This window comes from Mustela lutreola, chromosome 18, assembly GCF_030435805.1.
Source record: "Mustela lutreola isolate mMusLut2 chromosome 18, mMusLut2.pri, whole genome shotgun sequence".
NCBI classification, from domain to species: Eukaryota; Metazoa; Chordata; class Mammalia; order Carnivora; family Mustelidae; genus Mustela; species Mustela lutreola.
In genome coordinates, this window is record NC_081307.1 from 32,137,355 (window position 1) to 32,149,548 (window position 12,194).

The following is a 12,194-nucleotide window of genomic DNA, read 5'->3' on the forward strand; positions in this document are numbered from 1 at the left end:
TTTCTGTTTGGGTTAGAAGCAAAGGATGGATGAGAACATATATTTAATTTTTATGTGCATGTGGAATCTAAAAAGGGCAATGTTAATCCTTGTTAACAAAAGTCTCAGAATTATAATGAGTTGTGTGCATTAGCAAATGAAAAAAAATGTGGAACTGTATTTATGATGTTGTTTAATATCCTTCTGACTCAGTATTTTATAAATTTTAATCAATAGGACAAATTTTTATCATTATCATCAAATAGAATGATATATATATCTCTAAAATAGGATGGTCTTCTATTTCTATCTTCATGATAATTTTCAGAAGATGAAATATTGGTGGATAAAGCTAAACTTTCACTGCAATCTGTGTAGAATTCCCCTCTGGATTGAAGGGGAATATTTATATTTTATATATATATGTGTGTGTAATATATAAAATATAATATAATATATATAATATAATACATATTATATATAATATATAAATATTGTATGTAAATATGTAATATTTATATATTCTATATTATATATGGAATATTATTATAAATAAATAAATATTTATTTATTTTATTTACTTCCTTAGTCATTCAGCCATTTTCAATAAAGTGTAACTGATTCTATTTTATAAAAGTATCTTCAAGTGATCAAGTAAAATCTTTAGAACCATATGATTCATCTCAAATTAAAATCTTTGCCCTGAAGTTTCATGCTTCCAACATGGCACAATATGTCCATCATGGGCCATGTTTCCCACTGATTACAACTAAAATCTATATAAAATGCAAACAATCAATTACCTGAGGAGACTGAAAAATAAGTAAGAGCAGGTAGATTGTGGAAAGTCGTCCAAAATCAGAAGTGAGCTATAAAGGGGTGAGTGTCCTCTGTTGTTGTTGTTACTGTTCTCTTTACTCTTTAACTTTGCCTCAAAGGTAGAAGCCAGTACCATGGGTATATAAAGTGACAGCTAAGCCATAGGCTAAAATTAAGAAAAACAATAAAAAACAGTGGAACTGGACAGAGGGCACTGTGTGGGTCAGAGAATGTGGAGACAGCTAGAAAAGGGGATTCCCTAATCGTATATGGGAATCCACCTCGCCAATGAGATGTACGCATGCGCATTAGACTCAGTGCAGCATACAAAGGCTCTGAAGAACTGAGATTAGAACCAGCGCTTAAAGAATTTAAGACCAATCTTGTGGTTTGAAGTCACCTGTGCTAATTGCTTGAAAAAATAAAAAATGAAATTCTCCAGAGGATTATAACAGGACCCATAATCTAAGTATCATAGTCAAAACACTGCCGAGTCAATCCAAATTACTCGACTCACAAAAAAGGAGGAACACGTGGCCAGTTTTCAAGGTAAGGGACCATCAACAGATGTTAACTTCAAAATGAGTTGACATTATTGGGAAACGACCTTAAAATGTCTTTCATAATCGTGCTCCACAAAGAAAAGATAAACATACTGGAAATGAAAGAAAAGGACGGTTCTGAAAACAGAAATAAAAACTACAGAAGAGAATCAAAAAGAAATCTGGGAACAGACTGAAAAATAACACCATTAGACGGGCACAGCAGCAGGATGGGAAGGAGAGGGGAACATTAGTGTATGTGAAGACAGATCAATAGAATTTACTAAATCTGAAGATCAGAAAGAAAAAAAAAAAAGATTTAAAACAAAAAAGCTAACAGTCTTGGGGATCTGAGGGACACCAAGAGCTCTAACACACGTGCTGTGTGAGGAGAGGTAGCAGTGATGGAGCAGAAAAATATTTGATAAAAATTCTCAAATTTGGGGGCGCCTGGGTGGCTCAATGGGTTAAGCCGCTGCCTTCGGCTCAGGTCATGATCTCAGGGTCCTGGGATCGAGCCCCGCATCGGGCTCTCTGCTCAGCAGGGAGCCTGCTTCCCCCTCTCTCTCTGCCTGCCTCTCTGCCTACTTGTGATCTCTCTCTGTCAAATAAATAAATAAAATCTAAAAAAAAAAAATTCTCAAATTTGGAAAGCAAAATATACATTTAGAGATTCAAAAATCTCATCAGGCCCCACCGGGATAAATTAAGAAAACCAGTCAGGATCCATCAAAATCAAATGTTTTAACAACCAAAAAAAAGGGAGGGGGAGAGTGGGAAATTTGAAGGAAGGAAGAGGAAGAAACATTCATTCATTCATTCATTCACTCAGAAAATAACGTTTTGTACACATGAAGAAAATTATGTCAAAGACTCCAGAAACCATGGAGGTCAGTAGGTAGTGGGAAAATGTCATAGATAATTGTCAGGCCACATGTCTATATTCAGCCAAATTCCATTTCAGAAATAAAGACAAAATAAAGATGTAAATGAGAGAATTTGAAAAGTTTGTTGCCAGAAGCCCTGCCCTGAAAGAATGCTAACAAAGTATCAAGCTAAAGAGAGAGAGAGGTTTGGATTTTCAGAAGTGAAGGAATAACAACAGAAACAGTAAATGTCAAGGTGAGTTCTTCAAAAGACAATTTTTGAAAGCAAAAATTAGGTTATATTTCTTACTGGTGATCTATACATAAAAGCTTATTATATACATTTAAATTTACATATAAAATAATTATGATAAGTACAGTGAAAAGGAGAGATCAAAGATATCTACCTAGGGATAAAGCTTCTAAATTTTATTTGATGTGGTATAATTTTAAATCAAAAAAGTAGAAGTTGGGGCGACTGGGTGGTTCAGTGGGTTAAGCCGCTGCCTTCGGCTCAGGTCATGATCTCAGGGTCTTGGGATCGAGTCCCGCATCAGACTCTCTGCTCAGCAGGGAGCCTGCTTTCTCCTCTCTCTCTGCCTGCCTCTCTGCCTCCTTGTGATCTCTGTCAAATAAATAAATAAAATCTTTAAAAAAAAAAAGTAGAAGTTTAATTACGTATAATCTGTGGAGGAAGAAAAACTGATAGAAAGAGATACAACTAAAATACACAAAGATATAGAAAAAAAAACCCAGAACCAATAGTTTTTCATTTACTTAAAATGGATTCATCAATATTTCAACAGTACAAAAGAGGGCATACAAAGGAAATCAGAAAAATGAAAAACAGAGGAGAAGAATCAGAAAAAAGAAATGGCACTCCTAAATCTGACAATTTAAATATTTGCAAATATAAAACTTTCCCTATTCCTCCCACTAAGTGCAAAGAGTAACTCAGCATGTTGATGTATAAAACAACCCCCAGAGGACTGTGAAGGGTGGTGAGCAGGCGTACTTGGGACTCAACAAAGAACACGGTGTGAATACCCCAGTTTTTCCTTTTTTTTTTTTTTTCTTTATCCCAAATTTGGAGATGAGAAGCCAGGAAACCAGAGAGGCTAATGGACATAGATTAAAAACAAATGAATAAAACTGACCCAGCGAAAGTGAGCATCTCTCTAGACAAAGAGCCAAGAAAGGGACTTCCTAGGTAGACACATACTAGAACTGCACGACTCCAGACAAATACGCAGGAAAACCAGAGGCTGCTGTGCTGTATGAGCTGTATGAGCCTCCCCAGGCTATGATGAGGCAGACCCCCCCACGGACCAGCCTAAAGGGATAGTGTTCTTATTACTCAGTCCTTTGTAATAAACCACTGGAAATTTAATATATTAGTGTAACTGCCATTTTATTCTATCTTGTGATTTTGTGCATCGGGAATTCAGTTGGGTTCAGCTGAGTGACTTTGCTTCAAGTGATGTTGATGGGGGTCACTAGGCATTTGGCTGAAGGCTTGATTGCAGGATCTGAGACAACAGCTGTCTTGCATTGAGCCCTTTGGGGGCAGCTGGAAGGCTAGATTCATCTGGGCCCCTTTCATCCTCCTGGGCCTCTGCGTAAACTTTTTTTTTCCTTAAAGATTTTATTTATTCATTTGACAGACAGAGATCACAATAGGCAGAGAGACAGGCAGAGTGAGAAGGAAGAAGGCTCCCTGCGAAGCAGAGAGCCGGATGCAGGGCTCGATCCCAGGACCCTGGGATCATGACCTGAGTTGAAGGCAGAGGCTTTAACCCACTCAGCCACCCAGATGCCCCCTGCATGTAAACTTTGTAGCAGAATGTTCAGACAACTTACATGGTAGCTCAGCACCCAAGGAGAACAGCAGAGACTTACCCGGAAATGCTCTCAGTCAGTGGACAGACTCCCAGTCCTCCGACATACTGGTCACTCCCACAGCATGTTGTTTTTCAAAGTAGTGACAGGCCAAGAGAAGAGAATGGATCCTACATTTTAAAATAAAGTGTGAAGGAAAATACAACTCTCTTAATTCACCATCAAACTTTGCTCAATATTTCATTGTAACAATTACTTCTAAAATCTGAGAATAATCCAGAAAACGGGGGGGGGGGTATATGAAATGCAAGTGGATATTTAAAGAAATATTATCATATCAAAAGTTAACAGCAGCTTATAAATCACCACTCCTTCCTAACAGCAAGTAAAAAAGCTAAAGAGAAAAATTAAGCACTCTTCCTAGATCCATCAGAGAAGGTCATAGGAAAAAAAACACTGGAAAAGTCTCGAGAATCAGGACTTACTAGAGTAGAAACTGGTGAGCAGAAACCTACCTGGAAAGCAGAGCTGGGACAGGGAAATCTGAACCACAGCTGACAAATTCCTGGAGGCACAGGGTGGACACATCCAAGAGATAAAATCTTCAGGCAGATATGGTCATCAGGAACCCCCGTAATTTTGTATTTACCTCAAGGAGCTCTACCAGATCTTCACCCTCAGGCTTCCACAAGGGGAAGGGGTAAAGGAACTATTTTGAAATACACGAGAGTGCTCTGATGTTCTTAACAAGAACTTATCACAGGGAAAACTACTTTAGCAGAGCCTAACCGACTTGGAGGAAGCAATTTGCCCAACCGCCGCCCTTGGTAGCCACGCTTTCTAACTTAAGGGATGGGCAGAAAACTGAGAAGCTCTTGTGAAGGTCACAGTCCAGGGACACCGGGGTTACTAAGGGACTGGGAGCTACTGGGACCTAATCACAGAACTACAGAAGAGTTTCCCTCCCCTCGCCTCACCACCACATTACTAAAAGCTGATTCACTGCAGTACTTTTACCCAGTACCTCATGTCCCCATCTCCACAAAAAAAGTGACAAGACATGCTAAAAGGCAAAGATCATGATTTGAAGAGAGTGAACAACCATCAGAACCAGAATCAGAGATGGCAGGGATATTGGAATTATCAGACAAGGAGTTTTTCTTTTTCAACTAATGCTAAAGATCAAAAACACTAACAGAAATGAAGAATGCCTTTAATGGGCTCATTATTAGACTGGAAATAGCTGAAGAAAATCTGGCACTTAAGGATATGACAAAAGAAAGTTCTGAAATTGTAAAGCAAAGAGAAAAAAAAAATGGAAAAAATACAATACCCAAGAACTGTGAAGCAACTACAAAAGTGTAACATGTGTGTAATGGGGATTCCAGGAGAGGAAAGAAGGGAACAGAAGCACTATTTGCAGTAATAATCACTGAAAATTTTCCCAAATGATTGTCAGAGTTTAAACCACAGATCCAGGAAGTTCAGAGAACACCAAAGAGGAAAATGCAAAAACCAGAAACCCTAAAACCTACACCTAGAGACATTAGACCCAAACTTCAAAAAATTCAAATATAAAGGAGAAAACTTGAAAGAAGCCAGAAGGGAGAAAAATACTTACAGAGGAGCTAAGAATTACATCCAACTTCTCCTGAAAAACTGTGCAGTAAGATGAGAGCAAAATATTTAAAGCAATGTCGTGGGGGAAAAAAAAACAACAACAACAACCTAGAAATCTGTACCCTGTGAAAGTATCCTTCAAAGGTGAAGGAGAAATAAAGACTTTCTCAGACAAACAAAAACCGAGGGGAATGGTTGCGGGTGGGCCTGCCTTGCAAGGTGAAAATAAGCCCTTCAGAGAGGTTGTAGGTAAATGACATGGGTCAGAAACTGGGCTCACCATAAAGAAAGGGAGATCATAGGAGAATGGGTAAGTGAAGATAAAATAAAATTAACCACCAAAGGATATAAAAAAACCATTATAAGGTTTTCGGCAGGGATGTGACAAGATTATATTTTTTGAAGGGCTTACCTAGGGACTCTGCAGAGCTGAGATTTTGAGAGGTAGGATTTAGGACACTGGTAGGTGACTGTTTTAGTCATCTGGGTGAAAAACATGAAGGCTGAAATTAAGACCAGAGAAGTAGAATAGAGACAATGAGATTGGGGCATCGCTACTTTCTAAAAAGCTTCTCAGCGGATCCTAATGGGCATCAAAGGTTGAAAATCACCATGCGTGAAATTGAGAGCTCCGGGGGAAGATTGCCTGGAGTGGCCCAGGGAATCAGGGCAATGTAGAAATTTCCAAGAGCCTGCTCGTGCCGCTGGCGAAGGGCAAGGACCCAAGGCACACTTGTGATGGTTTTTGTGGACCGCTTTCCCTTTGATCGAGAGCCGCAACTGTAACCCAACCTGACACTTTGGACGAGGAAAGAGACTGATGTGTTTCGGGTTGGGTGTCTTCCTGACGCCGTAAGCAATGGGGGTGGTCACTTGTGGGGTTTCCAGCGATACCTGGAGACACGCAGTTCTCGGTACAAGGCACCTGAGATTTCACTGAAGCTCCTTTTGTCAAGCAGGGAAGCAAGGACAGACTGCACTTGATCTTCTCTGCCAATCTATCAAGTGTCTGTCATCTCGCCTTCACTACCAGACTTCTTAAGTGAGCATCTACATTGGCTGTGTCTGTTACTTCCCACCCATGGACTTTTCTGCCCCCAGATAAGGGCCCAGCCCCCATCGGGCAGTCATCCTCTCTCTCTGAGCACTTGAACCTCCTTTTCAGCTATAAATGGAGGTGATCCCTTGTGCTTTACCTCTTGTCCTGAACGCCTTCCTGAGATTGCTACACAGATCCAACCGTGCACGAAATCCTCTTGCTATGAATCTTGCTGGCATTTAAAATTCCATAATGTTCTTTTGAATTAATCAAATGCACTATGCTTATCTCAGATTTGCTTTCCTTCCTCTGTCCTCTGGTCTTAGTTAATGGATCCACTCATTGGAGCTAGATTCCTTCGAGTTACTTTTGACTCCCTCATTCTGTCACCAGTTTTTACCTCCCACAAGTCGATAAATGGTTTCCGAGCTAACAAAAACTGAATGATACATGACTGGAAAATAATTAACTTGAAAAATGAAAAGGTAATAAGAATTAAACTCTGAATTTTTAAAACTGTTATATTCTCTACCATTATTGAATTAACACGGAGAAACAGTTCCTTACTATTCCTTTCACTAAAAAAATTTCATGAAATATATTAATTGTGGGGTACTCAAATCAAAGCTGATTCTGCAAGGTAATTTAAAAATATGTTATGAGAGGTGCCTGGCTGTTGTTGGTAGAGCACACAACTCTCAGTCTCAGAGTCGTGAGTGCAAGTTCAAGCCCTATGCTGGCAGTAGAACCTACTTAAAAAAAAAAAAAAAATCATCAGTGTTTTGACATCCTGGATGTTCCAAATCCTTTGCAAGAGTACACTATAAGGGAGCTCCTGTGTGGCTCAGTGGGTTAAAGCCTCTGCCTTTGGCTCAGGTCGTGATTTCAGCGTCCTGGGATTGAGCCCTGCATCAGGCTCTCTGCTCAGCGGGGAGCCTGCTTCCCCCTCTCTCTCTGCCTGCCTCTCTGCCTACTTGTGATCTCTGTCTGTCAAATAAATAAATAAAATCTTTAAAAAAAAAAAAGAGTATATTGTAAGATGCTATGGGAATGACCGAATCCATCCTTTACTCCTTGGTGTTGGCACTAGGTTCAGAAGATGAGGTAACTAAATTGGCTGGTTTGTTTTTAAAAAAATTTGTCTTTCTGCCTTCATAAAATGGAAACAACTAGACTCCTGCTTCCTTAGCCTGTCTTGTAAGGCAAAACTTGCTGCCGATCTTTGTTAACGAATCTATAAGTTTTAAGGGGGGAAAAACTGAAGTTAAACTTGGTTAGAACACAAGCCTACATTTTCTTCAAGTGGACCTATATCTTTATCCCAAGTCATGTCATGCACATGGCATTGGGAGAATTGAATACCCCGGGAACGCTGAGTGATGTGTTCAGAGATTAAGTATAGCAGCTTCTACAAGCATTAATGAGACTATCACTGCCCATTCCTGAGGTGGCTTGCCGAAAATGCACTGTTCTCTGTCTGCAGCACTGTCCTCTCCATACAAAGTAGACGCAAATGAGAAGTTGCTGCTCCATTAAGCTTCATATCCAAGTAAGGCAATCGTAGGTCTGTTTTGGACTGAACACCGAAGGTGATCTCTGGGAATTGTTGACTGAGTAACTATGGCCTGTTGTACATCATTTTTATGAATAAGGGAGAAATCATCTATGTGGCATAGGTAGTTGTAAGTTGCTTTAAAACAGTAAGTTTTAAAATAATCATAAAAGTATGATGAAAAATTCAGTTACGTATTTATTTAAATTACTTTCTGAGATGGGATTGTTCCCCACATTATCTACCAGTCCTGTTATCAACAATTTTGATATGTCTCTGCATTTTTCTTCTAAAATGGTGAGCTTACACAATACTTTGTTTTAAAAAAACTGTCATAGCAGTCTTTGGTGATATCTGAATTTTCTTCAGGGTTTTTGTTTGAGCTAATATTATTATATGAATATAGTTGAGAAAAACAAATTGATTCTCTTTCTACTAAATCATATAATGTCTTTAATACAAGGCTCTAAATTTGCAAATATAGCATCTTTTCATACAGAGTTTTCTTTGATTTATTCATTGAGGTCATGTGCCAGGAAGTTCTAGGTCCTAGGCATACAAAAGTCACTGCACTCATTGAACTTACACCCTAGTATGGGGAAAATGAAAAAAATAAACAGACTATCCATATCAGGTAGGGATAATTGGTATAGAAAAAAATAGCATGTTGAGGGAAAAGGGTAATGATTATGAAGCCCTCTCTGAGGGGATGATCTATGCAAAAGGGCAGAACAAAGTGCGAGAAAAATCCGTGAAAAAATCTCATTTACGAGCTCTGTGAGAGGAAACAGGAAGGAGCTACAAAGGCTAGAGACAGGCATGGGGCGTGACTCCAAGGAAGGTCACTGGGACTAGAGGAAAAGGACACTGATGGTCATTGTAGGGAATGAGCTGGGAAGGTGTTCGCAGGTACCAGTTAGGTACTGTTTCATAACAAGTCACTCTACAATTTTAGTAGCCTAAAAGAAAGTGTCATTTATTACTTCACAAGAGTCTATCAGCCTAGGTCTGTCCATCTCTGCGGGGCTTGATTATGCTTCTGCGGTTACCTGGTACATCACGCATTCACTGGTTGGTTTGGGTGGTTTCCACCAGGATGGTTTCTCGACTCTACGTGGTGTCTGTCCTGCAGTGGGCTGGCTGAGGCTTGTGCTTGTGCCAGAGGTGGGGGTCTGAGAGCGAGCCAGACTTGCATGACCTGTTGTTTTTTAGCCATGAAACCTTCATGCACGCACTTCTGCTGCCTTGTATTTGATAAAGTAAATCACAAGGTAAACCCCGGTTTATGGGATAAGGAAATAGGTGATCACTTTTTGGGAGTATATTGCAAAAGAAGAGAGAAAGCATTAGTGGTATTTTTGTCATCCATTGACCATGGCAGGAACCAATTCATTAAGATCTCATCGGCCTAAGAAACACATGAAAAAGTTCTTACTATCACTCAGCATCAGGGAAATTCAAGTCAAAACCAGAGTGAGATCCCACCTCACGCCAGCCAGAAGGGCTAAAATTAACAAGCCAGGAAACAGCAAATGTTGGCGAGGATGCGGAGAAAAGGGAACCCTCCTACACTGTTGGTGGGAATGCAAGCTGGTGCAGCCACTCTGGAAAACAGCATGGAGGTTCCTCAAAAAGTTAAAAACAGAGATACCCTATGATCCAGCAATTGCACTACTAGGGATTTTTTTCAAAGTATACAAATGCAGTGATCCAAATGGGCATCTGCACCCCAATGTTTATAGCGGCAATGTCCACAATAAACCAATCATGGAAAGAGCATAGATGTCCAGCAGCACATGGCTGGATAAAGATGAATGTATATATAATGGAATATTACTCACCCATTAAAAATGAAATCTTGCCATTTGCAATGATGTGGATAGAACTAGAAGGTATTATCTTAAGTGAAATAAGTCAGAGAAGGAAAAATACCATACGATTTCACTCATATGTGGAATTTAAGAAAAAAAAACATGAACATGGTGGGGGAAGGAAAAATAAAATCAGATAAAAACAGAGAGGGAAGGAAACTGTAAGAGACTTAACGCTAGGGAATAAACTGAGTGTTGCTGGCTGCAGTAGAGGGTGGTGACGGGCATTTAGGAGAACAGGTGGTGTTATGAGCGCTGGGTTTTATATGCAACTGATGAATCCCGGAATCGGTTGTAACTAATGATAGTTACTTACTTAATAATAGTTAATTAAATTTAATAGAATAAATTTTTTAAAAGATCTCATAGTGGGGCGCTTGGATGGCTCAGTTGGTTAAATGACTGCCTTCAGCTCAGGTCATGATCCTGGAGTCCTGAGATCGAGTCCCACATCGGGCTCCTTGCTCAGCAGGGAGTCTGCTTCTCCCTCTGACCCTGTGCCTTCTCATGCTTTCTCTCTTTCTTTCTCTCAAGTAAATAAATAAAATCTTAAAAAAAAAAAAAAAGATCTCATAGGCCTGAGATTTAAATTTTTTGTCCTATATATATAAGAAATTATTATGGCTTTGAATAAGCAAAGGAATGATTTTATTTCTGCTTTAGTTCCATTCTCCTTTTTTGTTAAATGGAGAAATAATTTTGTGTGAGCTGGGTGCTAGAGGAAAAGATTAAAAAATGGGGCTTTTTTCGTAGTCTACCTGAAAAATGACAGTAACGTAGACTCTGCTGTAGCAGATAGTGAAACTATTTCTGTCTGGTTTGTATACTGAAATTAACCCTGCTAGAATTTGTTGAATGTTTATGAGGAAATTAGCAGTCAAAATTGTATCCTAGGTTTTTGGATTGAGGGTTTTTTGTTTGTTTGTTTGTTTTTGAGTGAGAAATTTTCTTTTTTAAGATTTTATTTACTTATTTGACAGAGAGAAAGAGAGCACTAGTAGGGGGAGCAGCAGACAGAGACAGAGAGAGAGAGGGAGAAGCAGGCTCTTTGCTGAGCAGGGAGCCAATGCGGGGCTCAAACCCAGGACCCTAGCTAGGATTTTGACCTGAGCTGAAGGCAGACGCTTAACCAACTGAGCCACCCAGGCACCCTGTAGATTGAGAATTTTTAGCAGTAATTTTTTTTTTCAGTTTGGATACTTTCATTTTTATTTATTTTAAACTGTTTTCATTGAAGTTTGACATACAATATTTATTGGTATTGGGTGTACAACATACTGATTTGGCATTTATATGTATTACAAAATGATCACCATAATAAGTTATCAACAGTCACCAAAGCTAATACAATATTATTGTTTACATTCCCTGTGTTGTACATTATATCCCCAGGATAAAGAGCCTGTACCTCTTTATCCTCATTCACCTACCTCACCCATCCCCCGACTCACTTCCCCTGGCAACCACAGCCTGTTCTCTATAACTGTGAGTCTGGTTTTTTTTTAGATTCCACATGTAAGTGAAATCATGTGGTATTTGTCTTTTTCTGACTTATTTAACTTAGTAAAATACCCTCTATTGTTGCAAATAGCAAGATTTAATTCTGTTTTATGGCCAAGTTGTATTCCATTATATATATATATATATATATATATATATATATATCCATTATATATATGTTCATATATATGTATTTCTTTAAATATATAAGATTATATATAAAATTGCTTTATCCATTCATCCATTAATGGACTCAGGTTGCTTTCATATCTTGTTTACTATAAATGATGCTGCAAGGAATGGGTATGTGCGTATATCTCTATGAGTTAATGTTTTCATTTTATTTGGATAAATACTCAGAAGTACAATTGCTGGACTATATGGAAGTTCTTTTAATTTTTTGAAAATGCTGTTTGTATAGTGCAAACCATTTTATATACCCAGCAACTGTGCACAAAGGTTTCCCTTTTTCCATGTCCTGGCTGATACTTATTGTTTCTTGTTGTTGTTGTTGTTGTTGTTGTTGTTTTAATAATGGCCATTCTGACAAATATGCAGTAATATTTC